This window comes from Girardinichthys multiradiatus, chromosome 23 (genome assembly GCF_021462225.1).
Source record: "Girardinichthys multiradiatus isolate DD_20200921_A chromosome 23, DD_fGirMul_XY1, whole genome shotgun sequence".
Classification (NCBI taxonomy): domain Eukaryota; kingdom Metazoa; phylum Chordata; class Actinopteri; order Cyprinodontiformes; family Goodeidae; genus Girardinichthys; species Girardinichthys multiradiatus.
This window is the reverse complement of record NC_061815.1, coordinates 34,576,383-34,588,134: the sequence shown is the minus strand read 5'-3', so window position 1 is coordinate 34,588,134 and position 11,752 is coordinate 34,576,383.

The window sequence follows — 11,752 nt, the reverse complement described above, 5'->3', positions numbered from 1 at the left end:
CCACAGAAACGCCATCTGTGGACAGTTGGTGGTTGTAATGTTATTAAATACAGGAAAATAAATCTTGTGTTAAATGCTGTGTTTGTTGTTATTTTTCTATAGCGTATTACTAGAAAGATACTTAATCTATGAGTTGGCATGCATTAAGGACTGAATAAGAACCTTAAAATAGTAAAATGAAAAATCCATTATCACTGTAACTGCCTGTATTTCTTTCTTATTCTTCTTTATAGTAAATGTCAAATATATCTAGAGGGTAGTTTTTTAGTGTCAGCTGACAGTTGTAGACATTAATTTCTCATGCATGTAACAAAACAATGAAATTACATTTCAGTCCATCAATCTCCTTTATAGAACATTTCTGTAAGCTTTTTGATGATTTAATTAAGTGAAACAAAAATGAATATAATGCAACTGAATCATCAAAAAGCTTTCAGAAATTTTGTAACTGATTATATTATTTTTTTTATACAACTCAGAAACGGTCCTAATAAAATGACAAATCCCTCTATTCCTGACGAGTCCGCGTACAGATGGGAGGTGGACCATCTGTTGGACTGGTGCAGCCAGAACAACCTTGAGCTCAACGCTCTAAAGACAGTGGAGATGGTTGTGGACTTCAGGCAGAACCCAGCACCACCTGCCCCCATCACCCTCTGTGACTCCACAATTGACACTGTGGAATCTTTCCGCTTCCTGGGAACCATCATCTCCCAGGATCTCAAGTGGGAGCCAAACATCAGCTCCCTCATCAAGAAAGCCCAGCAGAGGATGTTCTTCCTGCGGCAGCTGAAAAAATTCAACCTGCCAAAGACTATGATGGTGCACTTCTACACAGCCATCATTGAGTCCATCCTCACCTCCTCCATTACCATCTGGTACGCCGCTGCTACAGCCAAGGATAAGGGCAGGCTGCAGCGTGTCATTCGGTCTGCTGAGAAGGTGATTGGCTGCAGTCTACTGTCGATCCAGGAACTGTACACCTCCAGGACCCTGAAGCGGGCAGGGAAGATTCTGGCTGATCCCTCCCACCCCGGTCACAGACTCTTTGAAACGCTCCCCTCTGGCAGGAGGCTGCGGTCCATCCGGACCAAAACCTCACGCCACAAGAACAGTTTTTTCCCATCTGCCACCAGCCTTGTTAACAAAGCCCGGAAACCACACTGACACCCCCCCCCCCCTTTTTTTTTTTGCTGACAGGACACTTGTAACTTGTAACTCTGTGCGTTACATTAACGCTCAGCTTGGACTCCTGCTTTACTTGCACACTGATCATCTGCACTGTTGTATTGCTCTTGCATCTTATACTGCTCTATATTTACTCTCACTCACTTAAAACTGTGCACATATATTTATATTATATTGTAGATATGTTTATACTGTTTAATTTGTATTGTATTGCACTGACTACGCCAAAACAAATTCCTTGTATGTCCAAAAACGTACTTGGCAATAAAGCTTTTCTGATTCTGATTCTGATTCTGAATAGTGGCCTTCTGAACAGCAGTCAGGTCGGCAGTCTTACCCATGATTGGGGTTTTGAGTGATGAACCAGGCTGGGAGTTTTAAAGGCCTCAAGAATCTTTTGCAGGTGTTTAGAGTTAACTCGTTGATTCAGATGATTAGGTTCATAGCTCGTTTAGAGACCCTTTTAATGATATGCTAATTTTGTGAGATAGGAATTTTGGGTTTTCATGAGCTGTATGCCAAAATCATCCGTATTAAGACAATAAAAGACCTGAAATATTTCAGTTAGTGTGCAATGAATCTAAAATATATGAATGTTAAATTTTCATCATGACATTATGGAAAATAATGAACTTTATCACAATATACTAATATTTTGAGAACGACCTGTACATCTTGGTGTATTCTTTTTTTATAGTGACATGAGCTAATTAACACTAATATTGTTACTACTTATTCACCTGTTGTGAAATGACAGTGCTAGGTGAACCTTTTCATTGGACAGAGTGTTTTACTTTGACTACCCTCTATATATTCAACTTCTGATGAGCATATTAGGTCAGTGGTGTCTGCAAGATCTCAAGACAGGTTATGGAGGGTGTATGTCTACGTATTTGCATTTCTCTGATATTACTTCACTATCATGTGTTCCTATTTACTTTGTAAAACTTTTTGTACAGAGGTAAATTCTCATTGTCTGAATGAAAACTAAAATAGGAGCATAGTTTTAGCTGTGTCTCCCACAGTTAGCTGCACATACAGTCTACAAATCTGCCAATTCATGGAAAAAAATGTGTATTTTGATGAGAAAAAATGCATAATGACTGACTTTTAAACAAAAATATGAAGATGAAAAGGTTCAAACCTTTGTTCAAAAATGATAAATTACAGACTGATTAAAGTATAATGTGCAATCAGAGCAGGGACGTGCACAGATAGACACAAGGTGGTGTTAGAGCACCTACCCTTTAATCCATGGACAAACAATTGCCCTCCGGAAATCTTTTTTTTTTTTTTTTTTACAGTGTATAGTGTGGGGACCAAGGTAAAATTTCTGAATTTAAAGGCCTATAATACCAGTGACCCACGTTTAAAATTTTATTACATTTAAAACCAGCCCACAAACATACGTGCCCCGCCTCGTGTGTCTCTTAGCGGAGACGGGCTGCGTGCAGAGCGGAGAGTTGGACCTGCGCTGGTCCAGCTTACTTCTTCTCTCCTTCCCTCCGCCGTCAGATAGAGCCCTGCCCTGCCGACAGGCCGGCTAACCATCCAGGAAACAAACAAAACAAATATACTTGCTTCCTAAACTTCAGATGAAAAAGTTAAAACTTCACCTGCCACCATTTTATCTAAACAGAACAGGCCAATCAATGGCACCTTTACTCGCTATGTCTTCTATGGCCGCCACCAGGCGCCAGGAGGATGTCAACGATTTAACTCTTAGATTAAATTAGAAGAAATAAATAAATTCAAATCTATCTTATAGATGTCAGTATTATATTTGCTATAATGGTCCATGATGACTTCTGTTTGTCTCATTTTTTTATTTTTTATTACAAATATAGCCAAATGAGCTGGTTAACATTACAATTCATACACAACTAAAATACCTTTAATAAAGTTCAGTAAATGTGGGGCATCTAGGCTAAGTTGTATTTTCTACTTCTGTGTGTATAAAAATGATGTGATCAGAGTATTTTAATTTCTAAATAGCAGACATCTTATCAGTTCTCAGGACTTGTAATGTCATTAATTTTTATTCTCTAAGAATTATTTCTGTCATAAATCACACTGGCTACATGCAGAAGTATAGATGATTCTTCTTATGATCATATTCTCTGATGTTGGTTTCATTTTGACTATAAAGATTTTATAACTCATTTTCTGAGTATAGTTGATTTACGCTGTAGAATGGTCACTGGTTACTGAAGATAACTCATTTAGTGTGACCTACCTGGTAAATTTGGCAGTGTAACCTGCTTTGCTACAACATAAGGTTATTTGGTGCAGTAGACATTTTGTGATAAAAGTACAGAATGATATCGTCAAGACAAACACGTTGTGCTCAGTGTGTAAAAAACAAAACAAAATGAAGGATAACATAAGTTTCAAATTTGACTCAGGAAGTTCAGGTTAAAGGCTAGTTGTGAATCAGTAATCAATCTTTTGTTGCCTTATTAAATCTTAAGAATTTTGTAAAATGCATTCTTGTTTTGAGTTTTTTTCCCTGGGTGGTCATTTCCCACCGGACAGTTTGTTTTGTGGGTGCTTAGTAATACATATAAGTCATGTTCATGTTGTGCCTGTAATAAATCTCACACTACGAAGGCAACCGACAGCTCCATGTGCCGCACAAGGTGGCCTTTTTTCCACTTGAGCACCTGCCCCCCAAAATGTCTGTGCACGCCACTGAATCGGAGCAACCTATTACAAATGGATCAATTTAACTTTCACCACAAAATAAAAAAAAAAAAAAAGAAACTTCTATGTTCACACCAATACAGCAGATATCAAATACAATTTCCTGAAATGGATGAGAAAATGTCAGCTGTCTGAGAAGAAAACTACCAACAAGGGGCACTAAAGGATTTTTGAAAAACAATTGAGCAGCTTGCGCTTGCAAGTGTCTGCCAAAATTTAATGCACCAGTAACCCACTCAAGAGGATGTAACAATTTCAGCTGGCTGAAGAAAAATCTATCAACAGGGGGCACTAAAGGATTTTTGAACACAAAGTCAGCACTTTGGGGCTACAAGGCAGCCTCCAACATATAATGTGACAGCAAATACTCAATTCTAATTCAGAAATGCATTTTCTAGAAAGAATCTCCAAAATTACCATTAACATGACTGCTTTATTTTATTGAAACTCAAAGATAAAAAAAAAAGTTTTAAAACCACTGACTTAAAATACCTTAAGATCTCAGACGGTTGTGTTATTTGCTTCTTAACATGTTGACAGAAAAACATGTAAATAAATATAATCAATACAAATACATCTTCTGCATCCTAATGCCCATTATTTAATTACATTTATTCCAGAAAACAAACAAATCAACTCAAATGCCACATCTAAGTTTGAGTTGAATTAATTTTACGTAGTTAAATTAACTTAATGAATAAGTTCATCATGCTTCAGGTGGTTTTCAAATAGACCAGACAACAGCATAGTGACAAACAAGCAACGATGATGGAAAATGCAGCACCAGTGTGGTTGTGTGGTCATAATGAGGTGTGAATTCACATCAGGCTTTTCTGTATATGTTTCTGGACAGTGGGCTAACACATTGGTGTTTTTTTAGCACCAGAGTGTACTAAAATAAGCACATATAATGCATTGTGCTACAACAGTTGAACACTAGATGTTTCCACTGCGGTGAATGAGGCTGCGGGTTTGTTGTTCAGTTGGTATTTGGAGATAAAAAATGCTGCTTAGTCACTATTCCGACCCACACATTTTAAACGGTGCAAGGAATGGAACTGCTAATCAGTTTATTGATCAGTTTCGGTCAGGAGTTTCAATCTTAAAAATACCCTCAAGATGTCTGCAGACATTTACACCAAAAGCAGATGTGGAATATGACTACCAAGGAGCTGAGACCATTTTCTGTACCTCACCTAGACATGTTCATGGGTGCACCAGACCCTATGCAAGCAATTAAACAGGTGGGCAAGAGCTCCTGAAAACATCTCACATAGCCATGCATGCACAGTCAGCTAAGAAAAAAATCATGCCGGTTTTAAGACAAGCATGCACAAAGAAAATATACAAACTTCTCAGAAAGGCAATTTAAATTAAAGCCGTGCTTGATGCATTAAAGCTGCATAAACAGGACGCTTTTTGGTTTCTTGCCAAAGTTCACAAGAGAAGGTCAACATTATTCTGATATCCGTATAAGTAATCTTCCAGTTCTATATTTAATTATCTTTAAAATTTAATTGTTTTGTATCCATTACTGTGCATAAAGATATTTCCCAAATCTTGTACCCACTTTATCTATCAATCGCACCCAATCTGATCACACAGACCTCAAATGTGACCTCAATTGAGCAATTACAAAACTCACCAAAATGTTTCTTAAACTAACCCAGAAAATTAAAATAAAACAAAAAAACAAAACAAAAAATAAACTGTAGAAAATTAATTAATGGAAGTTCTTGTGGTTGAATTGATATTTTAGGTCATTGATTTCCAGAGATAAAAAGTTATTTTGTAGGAAGGTAGACCATCAGATGAATAGTTTCAGCTAAATTTAGCTCGGCAAAACATCTTGTGCACTTCAGATACATATCCTGTTGACGCACAGAACTGTGAACATTCTGAGTAAACATGCTGTGCGGTCTGCCAGACGCACAGAAATGGCCAGCCACAGCCTACATCTTCCAGCTCAGCCACCTCATGTGGCTTTGCTTTTTGTCTCAAAGGTAGTGCAAATCTTTGATTCTTGCAAAGAAACATTTTTTTCCACATTTGAGTTTGAGTTAGCAAAACTTTAAGTTAAGGAATTTCCATCTGAAATGTGTATTGTTTTTGGGTCAGAGCAACAGAGTAAAAAACAAAACAAAAAAAACCTTACTTTTTTCAAACATCCATTTGAGAAATACTTTCAAAGACATATGGTGCACGATTGTTGTATGCACTGTCTCTTTCAGTATTCACCTTTGACACAACCATGCAGACGAATCATTGTGCAACTCCCTGCATAATCTAGTAGTAGTTGACCTGCTTTGCATCCTCTTCATCAACGTTTAGAAAGAGTACGTGGCAGAAGAGAAAGTGTGGTAAAATGCTTTTTTTTATGTTGCTATTTGAGTCTATTGAAATGGAAAGGTTAGCATGATGGTCCCATCAACCAACCTCCAGTTCAAGAAAGTCCCCAGTGGGTAATAGAACCGTAGTGATCTTTTGCTGTCTACAGCTGCATTAGCTTAACAACTTTAGGGGTTCAGCCAGCTGGTCCATGGGGATAAAATGCCCCTGCCATATATAATGGATGTTATCATGATATTATTATTCCTGTGAAATAAACATTTGTTGAAAATAAATTAATGGAAGTTAATCACATGCTTATTCATAAGCACCATGGTTTTATACCACATAACAACAGGCCCCACCCAACATTAGAATAGTATAGTCTTCCTCATTCAGCCAAATAAGGCTAATAAAGAACATCTGTGGGTCTCCCAGGGCATCTGTTAGTAAGATGTTCACAGATCATTTGGGCTGTATGGGTTTTCAGGTGGACTTTCCCTCAAAGTGACAACCAGGGTTTGAAGGCCGTGTAAGAACCTCAGGCCATTTACTGTGGCAGTTTAGACTAATCCTAAATAGTTTTTATCGGCTTGACTGCTATCCTGCTAAGAGTGGGTTGTAGTTCTCAGGGAAGGTCCCTTATGATGGGTTGTGTTACTTATCAGAGAAGGTTGCTAGTGTTTAGCTAGGATCCATATAAACAAAAGAATACCACTTTGTGGTGAAAGCAATTGCTGTTTCACCAATCCTATTTGAATACATGACTCAAAGATATCTTTGGAAGGATGTCATAGGTCATAATATTATGACTGTAAGTTGTATTTAGTTGGTGCAAAAGATTCAGATTCTCAGGCTATGAGTTGTATTTTCTTTTCTTTACTGCTTGTGGTAAACATAATGTATCCATAGTGCTGACTTTGTCATTTATGGCTGAATGACTACATAAATAATTTGTCCCCCATTTATGAACCAAATGCCATTTGGTATACATTTCATTAATGAGTTAAGTAGTTTATTTTGATTTTATACTTCTGTTGCAAATTACTGACAAGCCACAATCTATATATGTGTGATGGCCACACCTATAGCCATACAGTTGGTAACCCTGCACACCAACACCTTTTCACTTTGAATTTCCTTGTTTCATGTATACATTACACTCTCTGTAGCACAGAGATATGGGTTTGTGTATTTTCATTTGTTTGGCAACATTGAAATATGTTAGTTCTAATTAGCTTACACATTGAGTTAACTTTTGCATATTTAATTCTGCCAAACACCTTTTACCAAAGAGCAAAGTGTACCGGAGTCAAATTCCTTGTTTGTATGTACGAACTTGGCAATAAAGCTGATTCTGATTCTGATTATTATTTGTTGTGTGTTCTTGTTTTGCTGGTGCTGTGAGGAGGATTCTTGGCACTGAGAGCTGAAACTATGGAGAACAAAAAAAGATGGACTGTGGTTGGACACTGATGCAGGAAGTGTTGATTGGGTGATACCATGCTGCACCATGGAAGACGACCATGGAGTGACTTATTCTTGCATAAGTTCTTTGCTTTGTGATCTGCTTATTTGGTTACTTTTATGTTTAGTTATTTAGGTTGATTCTTAAACTAACTGTGTGTTTAGTCCCTTTTTGTTAAATTAGTAAGTAGACGTTCCCCTTGCCTCCTACCATGTGTATTAGTCTTGTCTGATCAGCCAGTATTTAAGCCCCCTTTGTTTGTTATGTGTCAGGTCAGTTCATTTTGTTTGAATAGTTTGAGGTTGTATTATGTTATGGCTTAAGTTTAGTTTCTTCATTTGACCTCTTTTAAAGGCCCTGTATTAATTGTTTGAGTTTTGTTACTTTGGGTAAATAAAACTCACCTATTTGGAAAATTACAACTGTGTCCTCATGCCTAACCAGTGCTGTTAAAGCCATCCTAACTCATGCAACAGACCTCAGATTTAGAGAAAAGAGGCTGACATCCGTGCTCTGATGCGGTAAGGCCAGCTAGCTTACATACTTACAGCAACCTTCCATCAAATCACGGATTTGTTGACCTGATTTGCTTTCAGCACACCATTTGATCACCACAGCATACCTGCAACTTTGAAGATGGAACATAAATTTTTTAGAAAGCAAACAAGAAATATAGCTTATGCACCTCCATGTGGTGGCAACATGCAGTTTTTTTCTTTTCAAGCCACTAAATTTCATGTGGATAAGTTCCACTTCTTTTCAGTAGCTTTTTAAGGTTCCTTTCAAATGTCACTGGTAAAACCCAACTTACTTTGAAAGGTGTCTCTGCACTTCTCACACTATTCATAATAACACTAAATATTAGAATGTCTCCTATTGGGTTTTCATCAATTGTGACAGTGGGGTTCTGTGAAAATTTTAAGCGTTTTTAAAGCAAAGAACTATGATACTTCCCCTTCGAATGTCAGCGTGGAATGTCACCTCCTGGGGTGGCGGGAGCCTGAAATTGTGCGGGAGGTCGAGAGATATCGACTAGAAATAGTCGAGCTCACCTCTATGCACAGCGTGGGCTCTGGATCCCATCACCTTGAGAGAGGCTGGACTCTCTTCTACTCTAGAGTGGCCTGCTGGGAGAGGTGGCGAGCTGGGGGTGGGTTTGCTTGTTGCCCCCCAGCTCAGCCGTCTCGTGGTGGAGTTTACTCCAGTGGATGAAAGGGTCGCATTCCTGCGCCTTCGGGTCGGGGACAGGTCTCTGACTGTCATTGTGGCCTACAGGTCGAGCGGTAGTGCGGAGTACCCAGCCTTCTTGGTGTCTCTGTCGGGGGTGCTGCATAGTGCCCCTCCCAGGGACTCCATTATTCTGCTGAGGGACTTCAGTGCCCACGTGGGAAACGACAGTGACACCTAGAGAGGCGTGATTGGGAGGAATAGCCTCCCTGATCTGAATCCAAGTGGTGATTCATTATTGGACTTCTGTGCTAGTCACGGATTCTCCATAATGAACACCGTGTTCAAGCATAAGAGTATTCATCAGTGCACTTGGCACCAGGACACCGTAGACAGGAGGTCGATGATCGGCTTTGTTGTTGTGTCTTCGGACCTTTGGGTACATGTTTTGGACACGGGTGAAGGTAGGTGTTGGAAAAATTGTATATAGTTTATATTTTTATCTTATATTCTTTTCCTTTTCTTTCATTTGACTATTTGATTTTATAACCATTCATGATGTTTGTGTGAGTAAAGAATGTGTGAGTTGTCTGCAGGCAAAGGTCATAAATGGAGCTGGGAAGGAAGCGGTCCAGTTGAGGAGGTCATAAAGATGAAGGCTGATTGTGCTGAACAGAAGATGCACTGATCCTGGAAGATGGAGAGATTGTGGAAGTGTGTTGTTAAAAGATAAAGGAGTTTATGACCTGTTTACGATGCAGCTGTTGTTTCCCATCCTTTAGAGAACAATGTTTTTGTAAATAGAGACCCCCAAAGATAATAAAAAGAGAGGCACAGGCAGATGCTGTTCAGAGCGGTGCGAGATTTGTAACTGAACACATCTTGACCGTTCTCCTCGACTCGAGTATATAATTAATTATTTGTCTCTCTCTCTTCTTTTTGTGATGTTATAAGTATTTTAGGTTGTTTAAACCTGACAATAGGGGCTGAGCTGTCCACTGATCACCACCTGGTTGTGAGTTGGATCCACTGGAAGAGGAGAAAGCTGGACAGACTTGGCAGGCCCAAGCGTATATTGAGGGTCTGCTGGGAATATCTGGTGGAGCCCTCGGCTAGGAATGTATTCATCTCCCACCTCCGGGAGATCTTTGACCAGATTCCAGGGGAGGTTGGAGAGATAGAGTCCGAGTGGACCATGTTCTCTGCGTCTATTGTCGATGCTGCCGCCCGTAGCTGTGGCCGTAAGGTCTGCGGTGCCTGTCGCGGCGGCAATCCCCGAACCCGGTGGTGGACACCGGCAGTAAGGGACACTGTCAAGCTGAAGAAGGAGTCCTATTGGCTGTGGTTGGCTTGTGGGACTCTGAGGCGGCTGACGGGTACCGTGAGGCCAAGCATGCCCTGGGAGGAGTTCGGTGAGGCCATGAAGGACTACTGGTTAACCTCAAAGCAATTCTGGCAAACTGTCCGGCGCCTCAGAGGGGCGAAGCAGTGCTTCACAAACACTGTTTACAGTGGGGGTTGGGAGCTGCTGACCTCAACTGGGGACATTATTGGGCGGTTGAAGGAGTACTTCGAGGATCTCCTCAATCCTGCCATCACGCCTTCCCTGGTTGAGTCAAGTCAAGTCAAGTTTATTTATAAAGCGCTTTTCAGCAACAAGGCACTCAAAGCGTTGTATATGAGGAAAAACATTACAATCAACGTGTTGATTAAGTGCTAATAAAAAAAGGCAATATTAAACATAAATTGAGCTGAACAGAGATGCAAAAAACTACAAACCATGCTGGAAATACAATACAGTGATAAATGAGAAATAAAATTTAAATGTACAAAGAACAGAACACAAAAATAAACTAAGAACTTAAACACAAAGGAATGAACGAACATGGAAACGCATTAGGAACAGTGATGAACACAGAAAAATGAAATGAACAAGGGAAGACCTAAAGAACATAACAAGGAAATTATCAAAAAACCAAACCCTAAACATGGCACGTGAGAAAAGACTCCTTTTGACTATCTGGGATGTTGTGATTATGAATCTGAGAATATTATTTAATATTTAATATTAATATTTTTATATTTTATCAAATAATATTTTGCTCTGTTAAGGGTTATCCTGTGAATACCAGCCCAGTAAGGCGATAGTATTAGGACAAAATAGAAAGGTGTGAGATGAGCTCTGACATTATTGAACAGCAAAACTCTGCACACACATAGAATGAATTCACACAATTTCTTAAAATACAAGAATTTATTAACAAAAACAAATCAACACAAAGTCAAACATATTTCAATCAACAAACTCTTTACTATGCTAAAATAATCCAACTAAACTACCAAGCAGAATTAAAGAATAGGGAAGACTAATAGGCTATGTACAATATAAACAAGTTGATTAAAGATTATTGAAAACCATGACCAAAAGAGTGATGCAACATTACCATGCAATATTTATGTTTGAGAACCAAGGATTATCTTGAAAAATCTGGAAGTGAAGTTAAGTTAGTCTTGGAACCAACTTAAGCAATAATCAGCAACATTTAGACAACCAATCACAATGCAAGATCAGATAAAATATTATTTTAATAAAATAATGTTTTAAATAATGATCTGCTGAATAAAACCAACATACTGGATGACTAATTCTCAACGGTGTCTAATTAGCTGCCTTTATTTATTGAAATAATATTTGAAGAAATATTATTAAGGGAATATTTTTGAAAGAGCCAAATCTTTCTGGAGAAATGGGGCTTAATGGTGTTTACTTAGTTATCAAATTTAGTAAAATGATGTTAGGGACACATTATTTACTGGATTGAAACTAAACCTTTCTGGGTAAATATTTAGCAGCAAGCACATGTCCTTAGCTGTTAGCAGTTAAGCTAACAAAGAAGC